A 22,898-nucleotide genomic window follows, 5' to 3' on the forward strand; every position below is an offset into this window, starting at 1 on the left:
AGGGTTCCTTGAGTGTAGAGTGGGGAGGTGTGGTTATTGATAAGTGTCTAATTTCAGTAATATTTCATATTAAAAATATAGGCACTTATGAGGATTTATTGCTAATTTACATATAAAATAATCCCTAATTTATGAATTCATACCTTTTTACATTTTTTATGATCTTTATTTGAATAAGAGTATTTTATTCCCAAATTTGGTGTTAATTGCAGATTTCTAAGGAAGATTGGAGATTTGGATTAAAGATGAATGATTTGAGCTAAAAAGATAAAGATAGAAGGTCCCAGAATGGAAAAGATGCAAAGAAAGATTGGGCCTTTTTTATGTTTTATCATTTAGCCCATTAGCGCGACATAGGAAACAAGCTAACCCTAGAAAACTAGGATAAATAGAGGGCCAGAGGCTCAACCTTAGTGTGCCAGATTGAGAGGAAAACACCATAGAGTGAATTGTAACCCAATTGGGAGAATAGAAGGTGCTAGAAGTATGCGTGGCTAGTTCTACCCTTTGGGGTTGGGAGTAATCTGCTCAAACTCTTATGTATTGAGGTGATATTTTATATATTAATATTCAGTTCTTGATTGATTATTGGTATTGTTTTTTTACTTTTAATTTTCCGTGACAAATTGAGAATCTTAAATCTGACCGGGAGGTATTTTTAGGGTTCGGACCTAAACAACAATACTTAACATATTTGAGTGCTAGGAATAGACTTGAAATGTTAATTGCTATTAAACGTTTGAGCTTCGTTCTAAGTTGTTCTTATAATTATGCGAGGGATCGATAGTTAGGGGACATTCTTAAGGATTTTATATGCGAGGAATCGATATAAATGATTTTTATACGGGCATCAATTTCAATCAAAGAACTTAATATTGACATGCTAATCAAAATACTTGAGAGTGAGAGAGATGAAACTAATCCTTATTTTTCCAATTGAAACAACTAATTCTTTGTTTGTTTTCTTATTGATCAGTGCCAACACAATTAATTCAAAACTCTTTTAATTGTTCTGTTTTTATATTTAGCGATTATTGTACTCGATAATTCACTGTTCCTTGTGGGATCGATATCCGTCCTTAGGGACAATTATTACTTTTGACAAACGCGGTGCACTTGCCGTAAAAAGTCATCAGTTATCAAAGGGCTAGGATTGGATAAGAAACTGTGGTCGGGTGGTGAATTTGGTTGGGCCGTGAGTGAGGAATTCGGAGCGGATGTTGGGATTGAATGTTGTTGGGCCGAGTAAGGTGTATTAGTGGAGGGAGCGTGTGTGGTTGGTGAGGCGGAAGTTGGTTTTGGTGTGGGCTGGATGATGTGAATGTAACTACAAGAACACATGATTCTTGACATTCTTAGGAACAACTTGAGCTGGATTTGAAAGGCACTTTACTTTAGAATTGGATCAATGTTCTAAATTCAAGAACTCACCAAAACTAAGCACCGACCAAGACTCATATTGAAGTCCATGTATTGTCAAATTGAATCAAAACAAAAGGAAAGAAGAACAAGAATTAAAACTGGACAGAATTAAGAAACTAGCTACTGAACCGAAAAAGAAACAAAGCACAAAGCTGGAAAACAGAATGTAAATGGTAGAAAATGAAGGAAACACATTAGGAAATGAAACTACCGAATGGAAAATTGAAGAAAGGAAAGAAGACACTTATATGAAGATGCTTGCTGGATTTTGAGGATTGGAAGAAGCCATTCACGCCACTTGGAACCTTGAACCAAGATAAGTGATGGAGTGCCACCACTTGAAGCTCACCATAGCTCACAAGATAAGGCAAAGAAGAGGAAGACTCAAAACTCACAAATTCTCTCCCAAATTGAGTATAGTCTCTCTACTATAAAATTCCAATCTGAATTGTGAAGGACCTAAGCCCTCCTTTTATAGGAGTAAGGGTTGGTCATTTACATAGCTTATTCCCTAAGCTACCCAAAAAACTCCTAAGATCACACCCCCCTTACTAAGCTCACTCCCCAAGCTTCTAGAATTTGCTAAACTAAAGCCTAAAGATGCTTTTACAAAAGAGGTGTCTCATGTTTCCCTCTAAGCACCTTTCTAAACATTATTCTATATTATTTACAATTTAAAAGAAACTATAAAGAGAGATATTTAATATGAAGCCTATTATTTGAGAGTTTGTAGACTTCTTTATCTTTAGGCTTGATCTTCTCTTTGACTTCTTTTAATTTGTGAGAAGACTAGAAGGAAGAACTTCAAATGTGTAGGTGAAAATCCTCTTCCTTCATTAATAAAATCCTCTCCTAGTGGATATCCATCACGGGACTGGTTTGTTTGAGTGGGTTAGGCTTGCATTAGGGTGGGTTTGGAGTGTTGGAAAGGGAAAATGGGTGACCGTTGTAGCATTAATGCCATATGGGTAGGTATTAATGGGGTGGTTGGCTGATGGGCTTATAGCTTTAGTGGAGTGTGGGTGGATTTTAATGTTCTTCTCTGCTGCATTTATGATATCAGAGGCACGTGGGTGGGTTAGTTGAGATGTGAAAGGTTGTGCGAGGTGGACACGTGTCGCTGGGAGAGGAATATGGCTGTTGTTAGGTGAAGAATCCGTGTGAGGGAGTGAAGTGTTAGAAGGGTTTAAGTTGTTTTGTCAGAGTTCAGAGTTGAGTTCTGAATCGTCTTGAGTGTCAGTAGGTGAGGAAAAATTGGGAGGGTTGGCACTCGGGTGGTGGGAGGTGGTATTTTTGTTGCCTGTGGTAAGGTTTAAGTAGCACGATGTGGAAGACCGGGTGGATTTTAGATGAGGGAGGGAGGTCGATTTCGTAAGCCACTTCTCCTATACGTTTGGTGATGCGGTATGGACCATAGTATTTTCGAGTGAGTTTGTGGTGAGGCTCGGAAGAGAGGGACCATTGTCGGTAAGCTTGGCGTCGCAACAACACCCAATCATTAACGTTGAAGATGTGATGGCGCCGTGATTTGTTTGCGATCTGAGCCATGCGACGTTGAGTTAGAGCAAGGGTGGTCTTCAACCGGTGCATTATCTGTGTGCGTTCTTCTAAGGTGGTGGCAAGAGCTGGTTCAGTTGTTGTGCCCGGAACGTAATCTGGTATGGAAGGTGGAGGTCGCCCATACAGTGCTTGGAAAGGAGTGGTATTGATGGCGGTGTGGTAGGAAGAATTATACCAAAACTCAACAAGGTGTAAGTACTTGTACCATGTCCTCGGATGGTCACTTGCGAAACAACGCAGGTAAATTTCTAATCCTCTGTTTATGACTTCTGTTTGCCCATCTGTTTGGGGATGATAGGCGGTGCTAAATTTCAGTTTGGTGCCTTGTACGTGAAAAAGTTGCTTCCAAAAATTGCTGAGAAAGAGTGGGTCTCTGTCGGAGATGATGGATTTGGGAACGCCATGCAACCTGCAAATCTCAACAGAAAAACGGTTAGCTAATTGGGTTGCGGTGAAGGAGGTGGGTAGTGCTATGAAGTGGGCAGATTTGGATAAACGGTCACATACAACCCATATGACCGTGTGGCCAAAAGATGAAGGTAATTGTGTTATGAAATCTGTGGTGAGCTCATCCCAAATTTGGGTGGGTGGGGGGATGGGTTGTAAAAGGCCTAAGGGTTTGGTGTTGATTGGTTTATTTTGTTGGCAAGGGAGGCATTGTTTGATGAAAGATTTAGCATCTCTATACATTCCAAGCCAGTAGAAGGATGCGGCTAGGCGAGCCATGGTGGCTTTAAGGCCCGAATGTCCAAAAGAAGGTGTGGCATGGAACTCGTGAAGCACGGTGGTCCGCAGAGATCCCAAGGCTGGCAAATAAGGTCTTCGGCCGTGATACAAAAGGTGGTTTTGAAAGGTATAGTCTCTGTTTTGAGTAGTTGTGACTTTCTGAACTTCTTGTTTCCCAGATTCTGATTGGTAATATGTTTTTAATTGCATGAGGATTTATGGGATTGGGGAAGAGATGGCCAAAAAAACAGAAGTGGGTGGCTGAGATAGGAAATCAGTTGCTTGATTGTGGCGGCCTGGGCGGTACAGTATCTCAAAACTATACCCAATGAGTTTGGTGGCCCATTTTTGCTGCTCTGGTGTAGAACATGCCTTGGTAAGTAACCCCTTAAGACTTTGTTGATCTGTGATAATTTGAAAATGAGTACCAATTAGGTAGTGTCTCCATTTTTTTACTGCTTCAGTGATTGCAAGCATTTCTTTGACATACACTGAACTATTCTGCATTTTGGGACAGAGCTTCTTGCTGAAGAAAGCAATGGGATGTCCAACTTGGGAAAGAACCGCGCCTATGGCAGAATTGGAGGCATCCGTTTCAACCACAAACTGAAGAGAGAAATCTGGAAGATGCAGTACAAGAGGTGTAGTTAGGAATTTCTTAAATTGTAAAAAGGCCTTTTGTGCCTCTTCATTCCATGTAAAAACTCTGAATTTTAGTAAATCCGTGAGTGGAGTGGCAAGAGTGGCATAACCGCGTATAAATTTGCGATAAAACTCGGTAATTCCTAAAAAAGCTCGGAGAGTGGTGAGGGAGGTGGGTTTGGGCCAAAGCAGGATGGCCTGGATTTTGTCTGGGTCAGGGGCCACAGTCCCTCCTTGAATGATATGGCCCAAATAGGAAACCCTAGGTGTTGCAAACATGCACTTGGATTCTTTGACAAAAAATTGGTTGTCTTGAAATAATTGGAGAATAATGGTGAGGTGTTGGATATGTTCGGGCATGAATTTTTACTGTAAATCAGAATGTCATCAAAGAAAACTAGCTCAAATTGCCTTAGATGTGGTCTTAAGAGGTCATTCATGGCCGCTTGAAAGGTAGAAGGGGCATTAGAAAGCCCAAACGGCATAACTAGAAACTCATAATGACCATCGAAGGTTCAAAAAGCATTTTTATGGCAATCAGTGGAGTGTACTTGGATCTGGTGATATCCAGACCTTAAATCCAACTTAGTTAACACTCTGGCTTCTCTTAGCTCATCCAGTAATTCATCAATAGTTGGAATGGGAAATCTATCTTTCACTGTAATAGCATTCAAAGCCCTGTAATCAACACAAAATCTCCACGACCCATCTTTTTTTTTATAAGGATAACCGGTGAAGAGAAAGGGCTATTGCTTGGGCGAATAAGCCCTTCTTCTAGCATTTCTTGGATGAGTGAAGTCATGGTATGTTTATGGGCATGTGGGTAACGGTAGGGCTTGATATTTACTGGTGGAGAATTTGGTAGTAGGGGTATTCGGTGGTTGTGTGGGCGGTCTGGGGGTAGGCCGTGGGGAGTGGAAAAAACTGATTGGTAAGTGTGAAGGAGGTTGGTAACGTGAGGGTTGATACTAGATGGTGGTGGAGCATGGGAAGGGGGGTCCGGTTGGAAGACTAAGAGATGAAAAGATGATACGGACTTGGTGTGTAATAGGTGACAAATGTTGGTGGCCGAAACATGGTTATTTAAAAGCTTAGTGGTACCTCGTAGAGTGATGGGGAGGCCATTGTGGGTGAAAGAGAGTTGAGGTGTGGAGAAATCTGCTTGTATGGGTCCCAGAGAACGTAACCAGTCCACGTCAAGGACTACATCAACACCTTCAATAGGGATTAAGTAGAAAGGTATGGAGAAACAATGTTGTTGAATGGAAACGGTGATGTTGGGGCATATAGATGAGCAATGTATTTTCTCACCATTGCCAACCATTATGGAGAAGGGTGTGATTGGGAGAGTATAAAGGTTAAGAAACAAGGCAAGGCGAGGTTGGAGGATATTATGAGAGCTGCCTGTGTCGATTAAGATAGTGACTGGAAGACTGGCAATGTGGCCTTGGAACTTAAATGTGTGTGTTGAAGGTGTACCTGATAATGCTTGAAGAGATAGGTGGATGTGAGAGGCGTCCATGGTTACTTGGTCATTATCTAAGGTGGAAAGGGTATCGGGTGGTGTATCTGATGGGCCTTCATCTCCCAGCAACAACAAAAAACATTTGGTTGCACATTTGTGACCAGGAAAAAACTTTTCATCACAATTGTAACACAGTCCCGCTGCTCTTCTCTCTTGAAGTTGGGCTGAAGTAAGTTTTTTTATAGGTAGAGGTGATGATGTGGATGGTGTAGCTGGTTGAAGAAAAGGGGGTCGGGGTGGGGGTAACAAGTGTTGTGATGGCTGAGGCAGAATGGTTGAGGAGCGTATAAAATGCTTGGTGTCATTATTCTTGGATTCCAAGAGTTTGGCAAGACCCATGGCTTGGGTGATGGAAGTAGGTTGGAGCACCGCTATCTCACGTCTGATTTCTGGAATAAGGCCTGAGATGAAACAGTTTAGGATCATTTCTGGAGTGAGACCTAAAACCCGATTGCATAGCTTTTCAAATGTTCTCTGGTACTCAGTAACAGTGCCATTTTGACGTAATTTGAACAGTTCTGCTTGATGATTAGCATAAGTGGAGGGCCCAAAACGTAGTTCTAGTGCACGGCCGAAGGAAATCCAATCACTGAGTTGGTGATTTTGATACATCCACTTGAACCAACTTAAAGCATCACCACGCATATAAAAAGTCGCCATGTTTAAGCGAGACTCCCAAGCTATGTTATAAAATTGGAAAAACTGATCAGCTTGAAAGAGCCAATCCAGGGGATCTGAGCCATCAAAAAATGAGAGTTGTAATTTGGGTGGTCTAGGCATGGTTGGGAGCAGAGGGGGAGAAGAATGTGGTGGGGGAAAGATGGTTGGAGTGGTAGATGTGGTAACGTTAGAGCCTGATGGTGGGATAGGTGATGTCGTCTCTACAGGAAAAGGTATAGGAGGGTTTGGAGCTTGGTCATTGTGTTGAAAAAGAGTTGTAGGTATGGCAGTTAAGAGGGTGTTGATGGTGTGGGTGAGAGTTTCATGTTTTGTTTCCAAAGCTATTTGGCGGTTTTCTAAGGATTGATGGAGGCTATTGTATTGATTTTCATGATGTTCATGGGTGTTATGGAGTTGGGTTTGGAGGTTAACTAATTTTTCTAGAATGGACTGTAAAGTTTCATCTAGGTCTTTGTTTGGTTTAGGAACCATGGCAACTCTCAATGAAAGCACCAATTGATACGCGGTTGCTTAAAAACCAAAAAAGAGAAGACGATTGAACACCTGGGTGATGGACAGGGATGAAGACTCCCTGGAAAACAACTATTAAAATTTAAAACAAAAAACTCCTTGTCCTTTTCTTTTATCAATGGTCTTATAAAGACCATTTCTGGTAGACAGCTGGCCTAAGCTAACAGAATTCCAAAACAACAAAATCTTTTCAGATCCTCACAACCAGACAAAAACATAAATAACCCTAGATGATGAAATCTTTTAACCATGTGGGCTTGGATATCTTTCCAGCAAGGTACAACTTAGACTAGAACAATAGACACCATTGCCTATGCTCCCCCTTAGTCCTGCACTTTGGCAGCTGCTAAACAACACCTAAGCCACAAAGAACAACAAAAAAACATGAAAACTGCAGCAGCAAAACTGGCTGGAAGAGAAACAAGCTCCCAAAAACAACCCAAAGAAAGAACAGATGCTCCAAAAGCCTCCTTAAAAAAAACTTTGCGCAGCTCACACCAGTTGGCACTCCAAATCATATAGATCCCATTCTGCATATAAGCATTGTTGTTTTGACAGCAAGGACTCAACAAAATAAGCAAGGCAACTGTTGGAAATTCTGTTTTTTTAACTGTATGTTATTCTGTTTTAATTCTGTTTTAATTGTTGATTTAATATTTCTATGTAACTACTCATAAAATTTGTTAAGAGTTTGTTACTGCAGTTATTTTAAATGTAATTGTTAGCAAAGATAATAAAATATCTTCCTCTGAAATATTCTAAAAAACCAACAATTGGTATCAGAGCTATCTTCTTGAGGGATCTGTGAGGTTAGTAGAGTGCATCAATGGAAGGAGGTTTCAATTTTTCAGCTATGGCACCACCTGTCTTTGATGGAGACAATTATCAAATGTGGGCTGTTCGTATGGAGACCTACCTAGAAGCATTGGATTTATGGGAAGCTGTAAAAGAGGAAATTCAGTCCCTTCCAGAAAACCCTACTGTGGCACAAATAAAATCACATAAGGAAAAGAAGATGAAAAGATCAAAGGCAAAAACATGTCTATTTGCAGTTGTATCTCCTATGGTATTCACAAGGATAATGTCCTTGAAGTCAACAAAAGAAATCTGGGATTACCTCAAGGCAGAATATGAAGGTGATGAGAGGATTCGTGGAATGCAAGTGCTGAATCTAATCAGGGAGTTTGAATTGCAGAGAATGGAGGAGTCAGAATCTGTAAAAGAGTACTCTGACAGACTTCTAAGCATTGCCAGCAAAGTGAGGTTGCTTGGATCTGTGTTAAAAGATTCAAGAATTGTGGAAAAACTGCTTGTAACTTTTCCAGAGAGGTTTGAAGCCACCATAACAACCCTAGAGAACACAAAGGACCTATCGAAAATTTCTCTTGCAGAGCTCTTAAATGCTTTACAAGCACAAGAACAAAGAAGAGCCATGAGACAAGATAGAGCAATAGAAGGAGCCTTAATAGCCAATCATAAAGGTGGCTGGAGAAACCAAGGTAGCCAGATCAAGCAGAACCAACAAGAAAATGGAGAAGTTGTTGCACATAATAACCACAAAAGGAGAAATTACCCTCCTTGTAAGCATTGCAACAAGTTAGGTCATCCACCGTTTAAGTGTTGGAGAAGACCTGATGCTAAGTGCAACAAGTGCAATCAACCTAGGCATGAAGCAGTCATTTGTAGAAACCAAAGTGAGCAACAAGAGGTAAACCAAAGTGAGCAACAAGATGTAAATGCTCAATTTGCAAATGAGGAGGAGGATGTACTTTTCGTTGCAACTGGTTTCGCCAACAATATTTCAAGTGCATCTTGGCTAATTGATAGTGGATGCACAAATCACATGACTTATGACAAAAAACTTTTCAAGGAGTTGAAGCCTTCAAAAATCACAAAGGTCAAGATAGGCCATGGGGGTCACATTTCAGTAAAAGGAATAGGAACCATTGCTGTAGCAACACATTCAGGTACTAAAACTATTACTGATGTGTTATATGTACCTAACATAGACCAAAATTTATTGAGTGTTGGTCAGTTGCTACAAAAAGGCTTCAAGGTGTTTTTAGAAGCTGTTTGATCAAGGATGCTATAGGACAAGATTTGTTCAAGGTACAAGTGAGAGGCAAAAGTTTCTCATTAGATCTATTTCAGGAGGAGCCGTCTAATCAAGGACTTCTCAAGATGCAAAAATCTGAAATAGAAGACGATCCACCAATTAAAGGCAATCGATTACTCTCTAACATATATCATAGATGTAACGTTGCAATATGTGAACCTGTGGATCACAAAGAAGCTGCGGATCACAAAGAACCTGTTGATCACAAAGAAGTTATCAATGACCCAAAGGCAGAAAAGGCAATGGAGGAAGAGGTATATATGATTGAGAAGAACAAAACTCGGGAGCTTGTTGACATACCTCGAGATAGAAAGGTACATCAAATGGATGTCAAGTCAACATTCCTAAATGAATTTCTTAAAGAGAAAATTTTTGTTGAGCAACCTAAAGCTTTCATTGTGGAAGGAAAAGAAGACAAAGTTTATAAGTTGTCTAAAGTTATTTATGGCTTAAAAGATGTTCCCAGAACATGGCATAACCGAATTGATGATTATCTTATCAGCTTAGGCTTTGACAAAAGTCTTTTAGAATCTGCACCTTATGTCAAATCAAAAGGTGTTGAATGGAGATTATGCAAAGCGAGGATGAAAAAAATAAAAATTGCAGATTTGTTTACCAAGCCACTTCCAGCCAACAAGTTTGAGTTCTCAAGACAGAAGATTGGAATTTGCAGTTCAAAAAATCAAGGAGGAGTGTTGGAAATTCTGTTTTTTTAACTGTTTGTTATTCTGTTTTAATTCTGTTTTAATTGTTGATTTAATATTTCTATGTAACTACTCATAAAATTTGTTAAGAGTTTGTTACTGCAGTTACTATAAATGTAATTGTTAGAAAAGATAATAAAATATCTTCCTCTGAAATATTCTAAAAAACCAACAGCAACCAAGGCAGAGTTGGCATGGGCTTGACCTGCAGTGTCTACTACTACACCCTGCATCATCCATACTTGTACCACTAGAGAACCTTTTATTTAACCAACCACTTAGAAACCTTCCAAAAGCAACAACATCCTACAAAACCCTTACCAATTACCTACAAAATTTTAATACAGTGTGGTTTAAATTCTATAAAGCAAGAAATTACGCAGATTAGTTACACAAATCTCCTTGTAAAACCAGTGAGGAAGTGCCAAACACCTAGCTTCTATCTACTTAAGTTCCATTTTGCTTAAAGATTCAATTCAATGTTGAATCCATTTATTATAATAATTCAAAATCCATATGGCACTTTTCTATTGACTCCTATTGCACTGAAATCAGATCACATGTTGTGGGCAGACGACTTGTTTGATTTAATTGTTCATATATTGTTGACTCCTTGTGCATTTGCATTTAACTAGAGTTGTTTAGCTTAGTTAAAGTCATATATCATATATTCACAAATTAATTAGGCTTAGCTGAAACTTCATTGGCTAAAGAAGATAGCAAGCCCCAACCACTTCACGGACTATTTCCATTGTCAGACTTAGAATGTATAAAATCCACAGTAAATACAATTGAACTAGCTCAAAATCAGAGCGAACTAAAACCACAAAAATAAACATAAACCTAAATGACAATTAAAAACTCCTAAACTAACCTTTCACTCACTGCGAAAATAGCAAAAGCGCTCTCATCTCAACTTTTACCACCACCGCCACTTCGAAAACCTACGACGCACCATTGAAAGCACAAAGAATGAAAATCAGAGACAATGAGATGAGAAGGATAGTGAAATGAGAGCAAAATTTTCTTACGATTTGCAATGGCACCAACTGAAATGCAAGAGTGAAATACGAGATTGATAGGGATTTAGGAAAAAAAATGAGAGAGTGAAATCAGATAGTGAAATGAGAGAGGGAAAACTTTTGGTAAAGTTAGTTTCAAAACCTGATCATTACGATGACTGTGCGCGTACCACACGCAACCAGTGACAATAAAGCAAGGGCTCAGACGTACCTGCCACCTAAGCTTAGAGACGGTAAAGCCCACTCCCAATGTTGGCTACTCCATTGTCATCGACGACCAAGCCCTTACTCCCTTTCTCAAGCTTCATGTGCACACCGTTGACACGATGGGTGCAGCTACGGTTGTAGAGTCCAATCCACTGTAGAGTCCGTCCAGCACTAGCAAAAACCTCTAGACGTTGGTTGTGCGTGCGTCAACTCCTTCAATTTTTTCTTCTTTGCATCTACTTTTGTCTGATTTGCTTCTCCATGGCCCACTCTTTGATGCATGTCCTTCTCGCATCCCTTTGTGGACGCCATAGTGAAGTCTAATAACGTTTATCACCTAAGGGAGGGACGCTTATATTTGGTCTCTATTTTATTGTTTTCTTGTAGTGCATGTTAGTCACTTATGGCTGAACACATTATTATTGACATTAGTCACTCTTGGTTTAACACTGAGTATTCTTGACACTAATCACTTCTAGGACAACACAGATATAAAATATGAGTGATCAATATATCACATGTTTTCGTTCACTAGAGAGGGTAACGAATTTTGACGTACACAAAGTTTAAGCTCTCTATTAGTAAGTAGGAATGAACACGAGCCATGTTCTTACAAAACTTTAGGGTACACAAAATTATAAGATTTCAACACTTGCAAAAGTATGACTCACTTTCTTAGACGTAGAAGACATTCTATGTTTCTTCAGGATTAAGCTTTGGAATATTTTCCATGTGTGTGTCAACATGAAGTCTTGGTGTGTAGTTATTATCTAAGTGATCTTCAATTAACTTATCAGACGGAGTGGAACTTGGTTTTCACTTCACGTATTGCAAACACTAGGCTTATTATTCTTCATATATTATAAGCATTAGTGATGGAGGACCATCCGGAATTACACATATTGGACCTTTAACTAGGGCCATGACTAGAAGCAGAATGGAAGAAGAAGAAGAAGTTTAGAAAATTCTATTTTTGTCGAGAATTAATTTTTAACTTTTCTTCCAAATTTCCTAGTCTGATAAAATTGTAAAGAATAGTATATGATTTTATTTGGGCTTTTATTTGGGCCATGTATTGGGCCTATTAGAATAGGAAGTAGAGAGTCTAGCTATGGTTATAGTTGGACCTCTTTAAGCTCATTTGCAACCCTAGACCTTTTGGAGAGGGTTCTAAAGAGGCATGAAAGGCAACTACATAGCAAGGGAAGTGTGAAGGGCCAGCTAGACAACCAACATGGGAACCATAACTGCAACATGGTTGCACCTCAATGGAGAGAATCCTCTCCACTCACAAGCCACCACTTGTCACTCCATGAATGGAGAATATTTGCTCCAATTAGAGAGTGCCATTTGTCAAGCTAGGAGTGAAGAGTATTTTTAGATTTTTGGCACCATTTAGGCTATAAATAGAGGTGCTCAACCCATGTCTTTTCTAGCTTTGATTGACTAATGAATTGCTGCATGAATTCAACCTTAATTGTCTCTTAGCTCTCTCCTAGTTAGCACTTTTGTAACAAGGATTCTCTTAGAAGTTTGCCTCACATCTTCTAAGCATATTTTCCCTATTTGATTTCACCTTCATCCATGGTTCAACTTCAACCATAGAACTCATAAATCTGCCCCACCTTCTACAACAAAGAACTAAACTAAAAGAAACAATACAAATCAAGCTAGAATTGCATCAACTAGATTTGTTTTATTTAGCACATAGTCATAATTACAATTAGGTAGACTATTTCCCTCTGGAAGCATATCCTTACACAACTGAAACAATTCCGTGAAGCTTTTGTCAGCCCATCCATTTATTGCCTTCAAATTCATCAATCTTAACACCGTCGACAACCGTGTGAAGTTAGTTGATCCAGGATACAATGGAGTTTCTGCATCACTTGACATACTTGCATATCCACGCGTTTCTACAAAAGACTCAACTCCCACATCACGAATAATGTCCTCTAATCGATCATCATCTACATCATCATGTACTGCATCATCCATGGTGGACCTCGCATATTCTTCAGTTACGGAAACACGTGGTAAATTTAATAATTCACCATGCCATGTCCAAGTTGTATAATATCGAAGAAATCCATCACATAGAAGGTGCTCCCTGATTATCTTAACATCCAATATCCTTCCATTCAAATAGTTAACACACGAACACCTGATCTTTGCTCCATCATGACCACTATTATTCGCGTTATGTTGCGCAAATTGTATAAATTCTTCTACTCCTCTTTTGTGCTCATCACTTATGCGAACAAAATTAATCCAATTTTGATCCATTATATTCTGTAATAGTCATTCATGTGTTTTCTAATAAGTGTTCTATCTCACACGTTTGTGGAGGGTCGAACACCCCCAGACTCAGTACCAGCACGTGTCAATTACCGAGGGTCGAACACCCTCGAACTCAATACCAACACGATAATTCTATTCTAAACTAACAACTAACATAATATAAATTAATAATAAATAGAAATTATAATAAATACTAAATAATATAAATTAAAAAACCTTAAATTAATTATAAATATTAAATAATATAAATCTATCTACCATCTAATGATTTAATAATTCTATTCTAACCTAAAAACCTAAATAATATAAGATTTAAAAAATACAAATTATAATAAATAAATAAAAAAAAATTAATAACATTAAAAAATGTAAAAAATTTAAAACACACAAACCTTGTGCGTGAAGTCAACGGTAGTAGTGAAGAGCGGCGCGGGACAGGCGCAACGACAGAGTAAGACGACAACAACGACGAACAAGGCACAGTAAAACCCAAATAAAAGCTTGCCATTGAAACAATGACCTTTTAGCAATGGTAGCAAACATACAAAAACCAATGGTGAAGAAGAAGACAGGAAGACAATGCTTACCAATGACACAAAGACAATGCACAGAAGAGATGAAGCACAAAATAGAAACGAAGCGCCAGAGAAAGTAAATTATGAAAATGTAAGTGGCGCACTTAAGAGTTAGGGTAAAAAATGTTTTACGAATGAGACTATTTGTAATAGCCGCATTCTTAAATCAAACACTTTGATTTAAGAATGCGGCTATTACAAATAGTCACATTCTTAAATAAAGTTAATTTAAAAAATATCACCGTATTTTGAATGACGGTGTCTGACTGTAAAAATGCATTAAATAAATAGTCATTATTTTTATATTTTGCACTAGTGTGTATTTAAGACATCATATTTTTGTTCTAACAAACTTTATTTATATTGTCATTATTGGTTATGATTCATGATAAAATTTGAGAGGTTGTTTGATTCGATTACAAAATTATTTTAATAATTATATTGTAAATTTTGAGATGTTATGAAAAAAATTTAGAGGTAAATGAAAGACTCACCATACTTTTTTTTTAGATGAATAAAATGAGGACACAAACTGTAATGATGACATTAATCCACTTACACTTTTTGTGTGGAGTATAACCTTTTGATTTTGTTGAATGAGAATTTGTGACTCATAGAGCTTAACTTATTTTTGTGATGTATTTTAAAATTTATTCCTATTTTCACTCTGTTGTAAATTTGCCAGCAAAATTTTCTTGACGTGGGAGATTAATTAGTATTATAATTATGTAAATATGATGTATGTTTTATAGATAAAGAGTAGATCAGTAACAAACTTCAATTTGCTTAGTGAGGATAAGTTATGAGCTTGTGCCTGATAGTCCGACAAATTTATAACATTATATGCTTTCGTCTCTGATGAAGTTTTGTGTTTAATTAACGTAATCTAACGTATATCTTCTTACTACCATAGTACGTATATCTTTTTACTACCATAGTTAATTAAGTTATTTCAATTACTTGTTTAAAATAAATAAAAAATGGAAATTATGATATTAAATACATTAATGACCTATTTTACATTAGTATAAATAAATAAATGTTTAACTCCTCAAATGAAGAATATTTCATGAAAGAAAATAAAATAAAAAACAAAGTTTATGTTTAGATACTATAAGAAATTTTTTATTTATCGACAAAAAGTACTGATAATTTTTTTAACAAATTTATGTTGGATGATAATTCTTTTATTACTGATAGATTTTTGTCCGTCACTAATTACAAATGGATTCTACCAACTGATATAAGAATTAAGAAAAATAAATATAAATTAATATTTATCAATAAAATCCGTTGACAATTGAGTGCGAACACAATTTGTAATATTAACAATATTAATAAAATTAACAATAATATTAATAATTACAATAATAATATTAATTTTAAAAAATATTAATAATAATTATAAATAATAAAGTAATAATAATAAAAGTGATGACAATAACAATAGTAATATTATTAATAATATTAATAATAAAATAATATTAATATTAGTAATAATAACATTAATAATTAAAATAATAATATTAATAGTAATATTATTATAAAGAATATTAAGAATAATAATATTATTATAAATAATTATATTAATAATAATAATAAAATAATAATAATAATAATTATTATTATTATTATTGTAGTAAGTGGACTGAGTTAAATTTTTATTATTTTTTAATAAAAAATTATAATATTAAAATTATAATATTAAATTATTTTTTAAGAAAATAATATATTAAAAGTAAATCTACCACTACGAAATACAATTGAATACTCTTTGATTAATTTATTTTTGGTTAAATATTTAGTATTATTGATATTAGTCATTCTTAACTTAACACAAATACAAAAATTGAATCACAAGTTTTTACTTGTTTGATAGGGTAGCGACTTTTGACATATACACACTAGTTCAAAATAACAATACCATGACCCATACAAAGACGATTAAAAGAAAACCATCGTTAATAAAAAAAGTGGTGGCAAAATTGTAATTATGCAACATTTTTAACGACAGTTATGTTTGGAATCGTTGTTAAAAACTAGTCAGGCTGAAAAATAACGGTGTTGTGCTTGAAATCGTCATTAATAAGCAAACAGATAGACAATTAACGACAATTATGCCCATAACCATCATTAATTATTTGTTTTTAAAATCCCGCCCACGCTTTTTCGTCCTCACTTCTTCATTCTCGGTTTCCTCTTCACTTGTTCACTTCAACTCACTTTTCACTCGCGATTCCGCTGCTATTCACCGCACCACCTCTGTTCTCCTTCAGCACCACTTCGTCACGCTCTCGCTTTGGGTTGCTGTGTTGTTGCACCCACAAAAAACCTACTCCTCCATTGTTGCCCTCGTGCCACTGCTCCTCTCGCACCGCTGCTGCTATTGCGCCATAGATCCAACACCACTCCTCCGCATGCCTCCACGCTTCTCTCACAGACTTCGTGTGCTCCCTGTTTCCCCGCAGCTCCAGCGGCCAACTCTTTTGTGCCTTGGAGCCCTGCACAGTTGCTCCACTAACGACCCAAGTAGTTTGATTTTTTGTTGTTGTTGTTGTTGTTTATTTGCGTTAATGATAACAATTTTTTTATATGTCGTTATAAACAGTTAACTTATAACGTTATCCCAAATAACGACAATTCCCAAACCGTCTTTATATGACCTTTTTGATCGTCGTTAAATCACTTTTCTGTAGTAGTGACAAGGTTTAAGCTCTCTACTAGTAAGCAATAATGAATATGAACAATGTTCTTACAACACTACAAAAAAACGTGTATGTGGTGACAGTTATTTTCGTATATCGTGACATTTATAACCGCCACATTATACATGTGTGGTGGTACCGCGTACCGTCACAGATCTAGCCGTCATAAAGTTTAATGTAGTGGTCAATTGAGAACCATCTTAGAGTTAAGCAGTGTCTAAGATCAAGAGGGGAGGGGTGAATTGAGATTATCAAATTTTTGCAAAACAATCTAGTTTACTGTGTAACAGAGGTGAAAAGAACAGATTGATATTAAATTGAACAAATTGTTTTTACAGATGAATCTAGCACAATTAAAACAAGATCAGCACAATTTAGATCAACCAACAGCAATACCAGAACCAAATTGATTAACTTTCACTGTTTATAAAGTTGCAGTTTAAGGTACATAATTTATCAATTTTTACTTAACATAAGCCATCTAGAGTAATGAACCAAATGTCACAGTTTAGTTAAAGGAACCAGTTCACCCTTCTTATCCTATTACAGATTCACACAGCAGCTTGATTTATGATTAGAGGATTGATTAACAAGTTAGAACAGCAGATCTATCCAGGTCCAGAATTAACAGATTTAGTTTCAATATAACAGATTCCTTTCTTGACAGATTATGTGAAATTACAGAATTAAGTGCAGGATGAGAAAAGAATCACACAAGAATTTTTATACTGGTTCACTCATCAAGAGCTACGTCCAGTTCACCTCACTCCAAGGTGTAATCCACTAAAAACTGATACAATCAATTACAAACACACAACAGTTCTTGAACCCTGCAAGAACATCAACTATCAAGGCTGAAAAACACTATTCCAGCATACCTTGCACTCCAAGAAACCCTATCTAGAGTGACTAACACTTAAAACCAATACAAGAATGAATAAGGAAAAGATTACACCTGAAACAATGTTGCAAGAACATAAACCAGTTGTTCTATTTGCTCCAAGACAGTACCAACACCTTCATCCAGCACAAGGTTCTTCAAGAACAAGCTCACATGTATTTCACTTTTGAAAAACCTTTGCAAAACCTTTCCAATTCACTTTCTCACACACAAAATGTTGTATCTCTGTTAAAACTGTGATTGTTCAGCATCCATTTACGTGAGAAGGGCATTTTATTTTATAGAGAACAGTTTCTAACTTCTTTTCAAAAAACAGTTGAAAAACTGTTACGAAAATAACAGATTCATTTTAAACTGAACAGATTTATTTTATGAAAACTGCCAACTCAGCTAACTGAAATAACTGTCTGAGTTGTACCTTTGGTGCCCTAACTAACTTTCGAAAATCCTTTCAGCAAACCAAAGAATAAACCTGTTCTTTTATAGAGAAACAGATTTATTTTTTGTGCATAGTTCTGATTTTTGAAGAAACCTCCAAAAGGCTTTTGGAAAAACTTTTAACCACTTCAAGTGCTTGATCTAAGCTTGGTTAGGCAACTGGGATAGGTCATGCAGCAAAAGGCAACCTTATACATACACAAGCCTAAATACAAAGATCATCTAAGCCTATTACAAACTTCAAAGCAAGCTAGTTATTTTCTACATCAAACACACACTAAAACTAGGTAGAGATGAGCTTCATCCATCTTCAACAAACCATTGTAGTAAACACTATATAATACATTGTATAAAGTGATGATTTTTTTGAGTGTGTAATTTATGTCAGTTATAAATGTTGTAATTTTGAAACTGGGTAAACCAATTTCAATGTAAATAACAACAGTTTTTAACGTCACTTAATACGGTATAGAATGACGTTTATAATAACCATTACAACTGTCATAATTCGAGTATTAAATATTTAATTTTATTTTTAATATTTGTAATAATTTATTTAATTCTGTTTTATGAGCTCTTCCCGACTTACAAGAAACTCCTTTGTTAGCTAGTTGAAAAACTGATTAATAGAAAAGTTGGATGATTGGTTCTACTTAATTTTGGAAAGTAATGAATTATCTCTTAATCCAATTTTATTTCAATAACCTAGATTACAAATGTTAAGTATTTAAGCTAATTCTATATATTGTTTTTGTTAGAATCGTTGTTGTGGTTGCAAAATGTTGATTGTCAAACATACATGTAAAATCATTTGAGTGTTTAAAGTATTAATTTATGTTATTTTTTATGATGCTGAACTCTTTCTTTTCATTCTATTTATGTTGCTTTTTATTCTGTTTTATGTTTATGTATCCATCCATTCTCTTAGTTTTTTTGTGAAGACAAATAGGGGAGAAATTTGTGGTTTCTTGGTTGTAATTTTGGCTAAACTATGGTGTGTTTAATTCTGTTTAAAACTGTTGCTGCCACACTCTAATATACCATGATTCTCCTACAAATGCCGCCACACTGTTTTGGACTGGTTTTTCTACTTATGGGTTATGCAAAAAACTTATTTTATGTGCCTTGTAAAACTTTTAAATCCTGGTGCTATACTTCCTTTGTATGTGTACAAATTCTATTGTGCAGGACCTCTCAATTTCAAAAACTACAACACAAACAAATCAGGGATTTGTCTTCATCAAATAGGGGGAGATTGTTGAACAAGATGCTTTGATGTCTCCAAATCTATGTGGAAAGCTTGAAGTCCCTGTTGATGTGTGTGTGTTGTGTAGTAGTTTTTAACTTGTTAATTCACTTCCTAAAATGATCCAAGTGCATTTGATCTTTATCTCTTTTGAAAGAAGTGTTTTATTAAAAGTTGATAAATTTTTATTCAGTTGTTTTTCAAATCAACCAGTTGAAAAAGCTGTTACTCAAGGGTTTGAGGCTAAAACAAGTTTTTCAACCTGTTAAATTGTCGAAACATAGTGGTTTTCAAAATGATTTGGAAAAACTTTGTTTACTTTGTCTTTGTTGTCAAATAAAAATAATCGGTTATTTCGATAAAACAACTGGTTGTTTTATGAAAACTTTAACAAAAAAATTATTTCAATCGAGTGTTTTGGAAAACAACTTGTTGTTTTTATAACAAAATTCTGTTAAGTGGTTTGAATTGGTTTTAAATGATTCCAACTACTTTTCGTTTTTGTTCTAACAGTTTTGACCACTTGATTAAGTTTATATAAAGGCTTTTTGATATTCTTTTTAAGACTCTAAGAAATAGAGATTATTAAAAACATTTTTCAAGAAATCAAGAGCTTTGGATCATTTCAAGTGTATGGAATAGGATTGAGTTTTGTATACTTCTGAACTATAGCTTTGTAATACCCTGGTGTATTCTATTCTCTTATTCTTAAACATTGTATTTATGTGTGTTCTTGTATAGGGCAGTTTCAGAAAAGTGTTTCTAAAAACCGTGGTGTCACTACAAGAAAATCATGAAATAGAAACCAATTTTTAGATACCAAAATAATTAGTTGTAATAGTAACTAAATTAGAGACCATTTTAGAATCTAAAAAAAATTGGTTTCTAAATTAGTTTCTATTATTGTTAAATAGTTTCTAAATTGGTATATAATTAGCAACCACGGTTTTAGAGATCAAATTTAGAAACTAAATAATTGGTAGTTAAAATCTTGGTTGCTAATTAGATACTAATTTTGAAACTATTTAACAATAATAGAAACTAATTTAGAAACCAATTTTTTTTTTTAGTTTCTAAATTGGTCTCTAATTTAGTTACTATTGCAACTAATTATTTTGGTCTCTAAAAATTGGTTTCTATTTCATGATTTTCTTGTAGTGTGTTGCCTGTGTGTTTTTGAGGGGTTCAAGGTCATCACTCTTGGTGTGTGTTTTGTAATCTATATTTGATTACATAGTGAATTCTCAATGGTTAGTTGAGGACTGGATGTAGCTCTTGGTTAAGAGTGAACTAGTATAAACTTCTTGTGTGATTCTCTCTATCTCTACTCTTATAAACTGTTTTAACTTGGTTTCATATTCTGCTAGTATAAACAACCGATTGTTTCGTGAAAACAACAGGTTGATTTTCTGTAAATAACCTTAAAACAAAAATTTTATTAAGTTAAATAGAAAATCAATTGGTTGATTTTTCAGAGCTTTTCACTCTATTTCTAAACTTTGCGAAAATATTGTGAAAACAATTCATCCCCCTCTCGTTTAGGCCACTAATTCTAACACTTGTAAGTATTGAAAGTTTGTCAGCTATGCCAAATACTTACAAGGATAATGTGTGGGAGAGTGCACTAAAGGTAATTGAACCAATTCTAGACATCTCCAGTCTTATTTGATTTATTCAATAGATCTGGACTAATTTTGTATTATTTGAAGTCTTAATTTTGTTTCAAGGTAAAAGAATACTTGGAAAAAATAGATATTATGTTAAGAATTGGAAAATCGTGGAAGGATTACAAATGCAAGCTTTGGAATGAATTTTATGATCCACTTATGAGCATAAATGACCTTATCAAGAATGCTTCGTAAGGTTTTAAGATGGATTAATGGACTGTATTTGTTGATTATCACCTCAAGCTTTCCACAATGGTACACACTTTTCGTTAGAATATTTGCAACAAGCTTGACTTTAAATTTGCAAAAACTAGTTTCATTTTCACTTTATAGAACTTGTATTATAGAAATAGAGATATAAAGAAAAGAGAAATTATTCTCCACACTGGTGGTGCTATGTCTTTGTCAAGACGAAGGATAATTTGATACTTTTTACTTATATTTTGTTATCAATTATAATATATTCTAAATTTTTACTTATATTATTTTTCTTGAAACATATAGAATATTGAGACTGGTTGAAATATTGAGGGTTTTAAAATGTGAAAGATTACACATAAGAAAAAAAATGACACTTATGTGAATGACGTGGCTATGGAGATTGAGATAACTTTATTCCTTCCATTCATTTGTTCAATATATATGGTGTGTTGGTGGTGCTATGTCGATTTAATGCATATTGAACTTTTCATTGTTTGCTTATAATGATTGTCATTATAATTTGAAATTAATATATGTGTTTGTTTTCTATAGTGGTAATTAGAGTGGTGTGTAAATATAAATAAGAAAAAAATGTTAGTTAGTTGGAAAACTATTGTTTGCTAAGATTTTATAATGGTACGCTGATTGATAACTACCAATGATTAAAGAATGGAGACTATACATTTTAGACAATAAATTGTCACTGCCAATTATTAAAGCATGGCGACCATACATTTAGACAATAAATTGACAATGAAGTGCAGTTTATAGTTTCTAGGATATTATACTTCCCACCTAAAATATTTTTTTTATATACTATTTGTTTTTATCAGCAAGAAAAAATAAAATAAATTTGAATCATTTCAGGGTAGTCCAACCCGTATACAAAACACTAACACAACCCCCTAAGAATAACCCTAACAAGAAAACCAGAACCTCCTACCAACTGCGGAGAGCACACAAACCAACACCCAACCAAGGAAAATAAAACTCAAGAACAACTCTAAATCTGAAACATACAAGCCAAAAGATCTAAAGACCAATTAGAATAAGAAAAACCAACTGAAGGTACCTTGGATACAACCCAAGACCAAACCTTTGGTTGAATAAGGGCAAACACTTACGAAGCATCCACCACTCCTCCTTTAAATAATACCTTATTCCTGAGCCTCCAAATCTCACTTATTATAGCAGTCCAGATAGTTCCCCATATCGCATTAACAAATTCATATGCATTACACATCCTAAACTGTAGGAAATGAAAGAAAGCATCAGAGTGGTCCACAGACGCCAAACATAACCAAGCGTAACACTAACTCCAGACAAACCAAGCGATTTTGCACTCATGACTCCTCTTCCACCCCGCACATACTACATAAACCATTCTCGAGCTTTTCCCCTTTCCTTACGAAATTTTCTTTGGTGGCTAACTTATTAACCAAGACCTTCCAAGCAGTAACTTGGGCCGAAGGCAAAGCCTTAGTCTTCCAAAACTTAACAAACCTAGTATTGATCCCCCCTACAGGCTTTCCCCTTAAGAGAACATAAGTAGAATTAACCGTGTACGTAGAGAACTCATTGTCCTTCCAGACCCAGCCATCATCCATATCCAAATCCAACCTCAGTCCTTGGAGCACCTCAAGAAGTTGTCTTTCCAAATGCTTTTCCCACTGCTGTGAAGGTGTTGTCTGGCCTTGACTGGGTTTTGCTGTAGGTTAGTGTGGTATGGGTTGTTGTTGGAACAATATA

The sequence above is a fragment of the Phaseolus vulgaris genome, chromosome 5 (assembly GCF_000499845.2).
Source record: "Phaseolus vulgaris cultivar G19833 chromosome 5, P. vulgaris v2.0, whole genome shotgun sequence".
In the NCBI taxonomy this organism is placed as follows: Eukaryota; Viridiplantae; Streptophyta; class Magnoliopsida; order Fabales; family Fabaceae; genus Phaseolus; species Phaseolus vulgaris.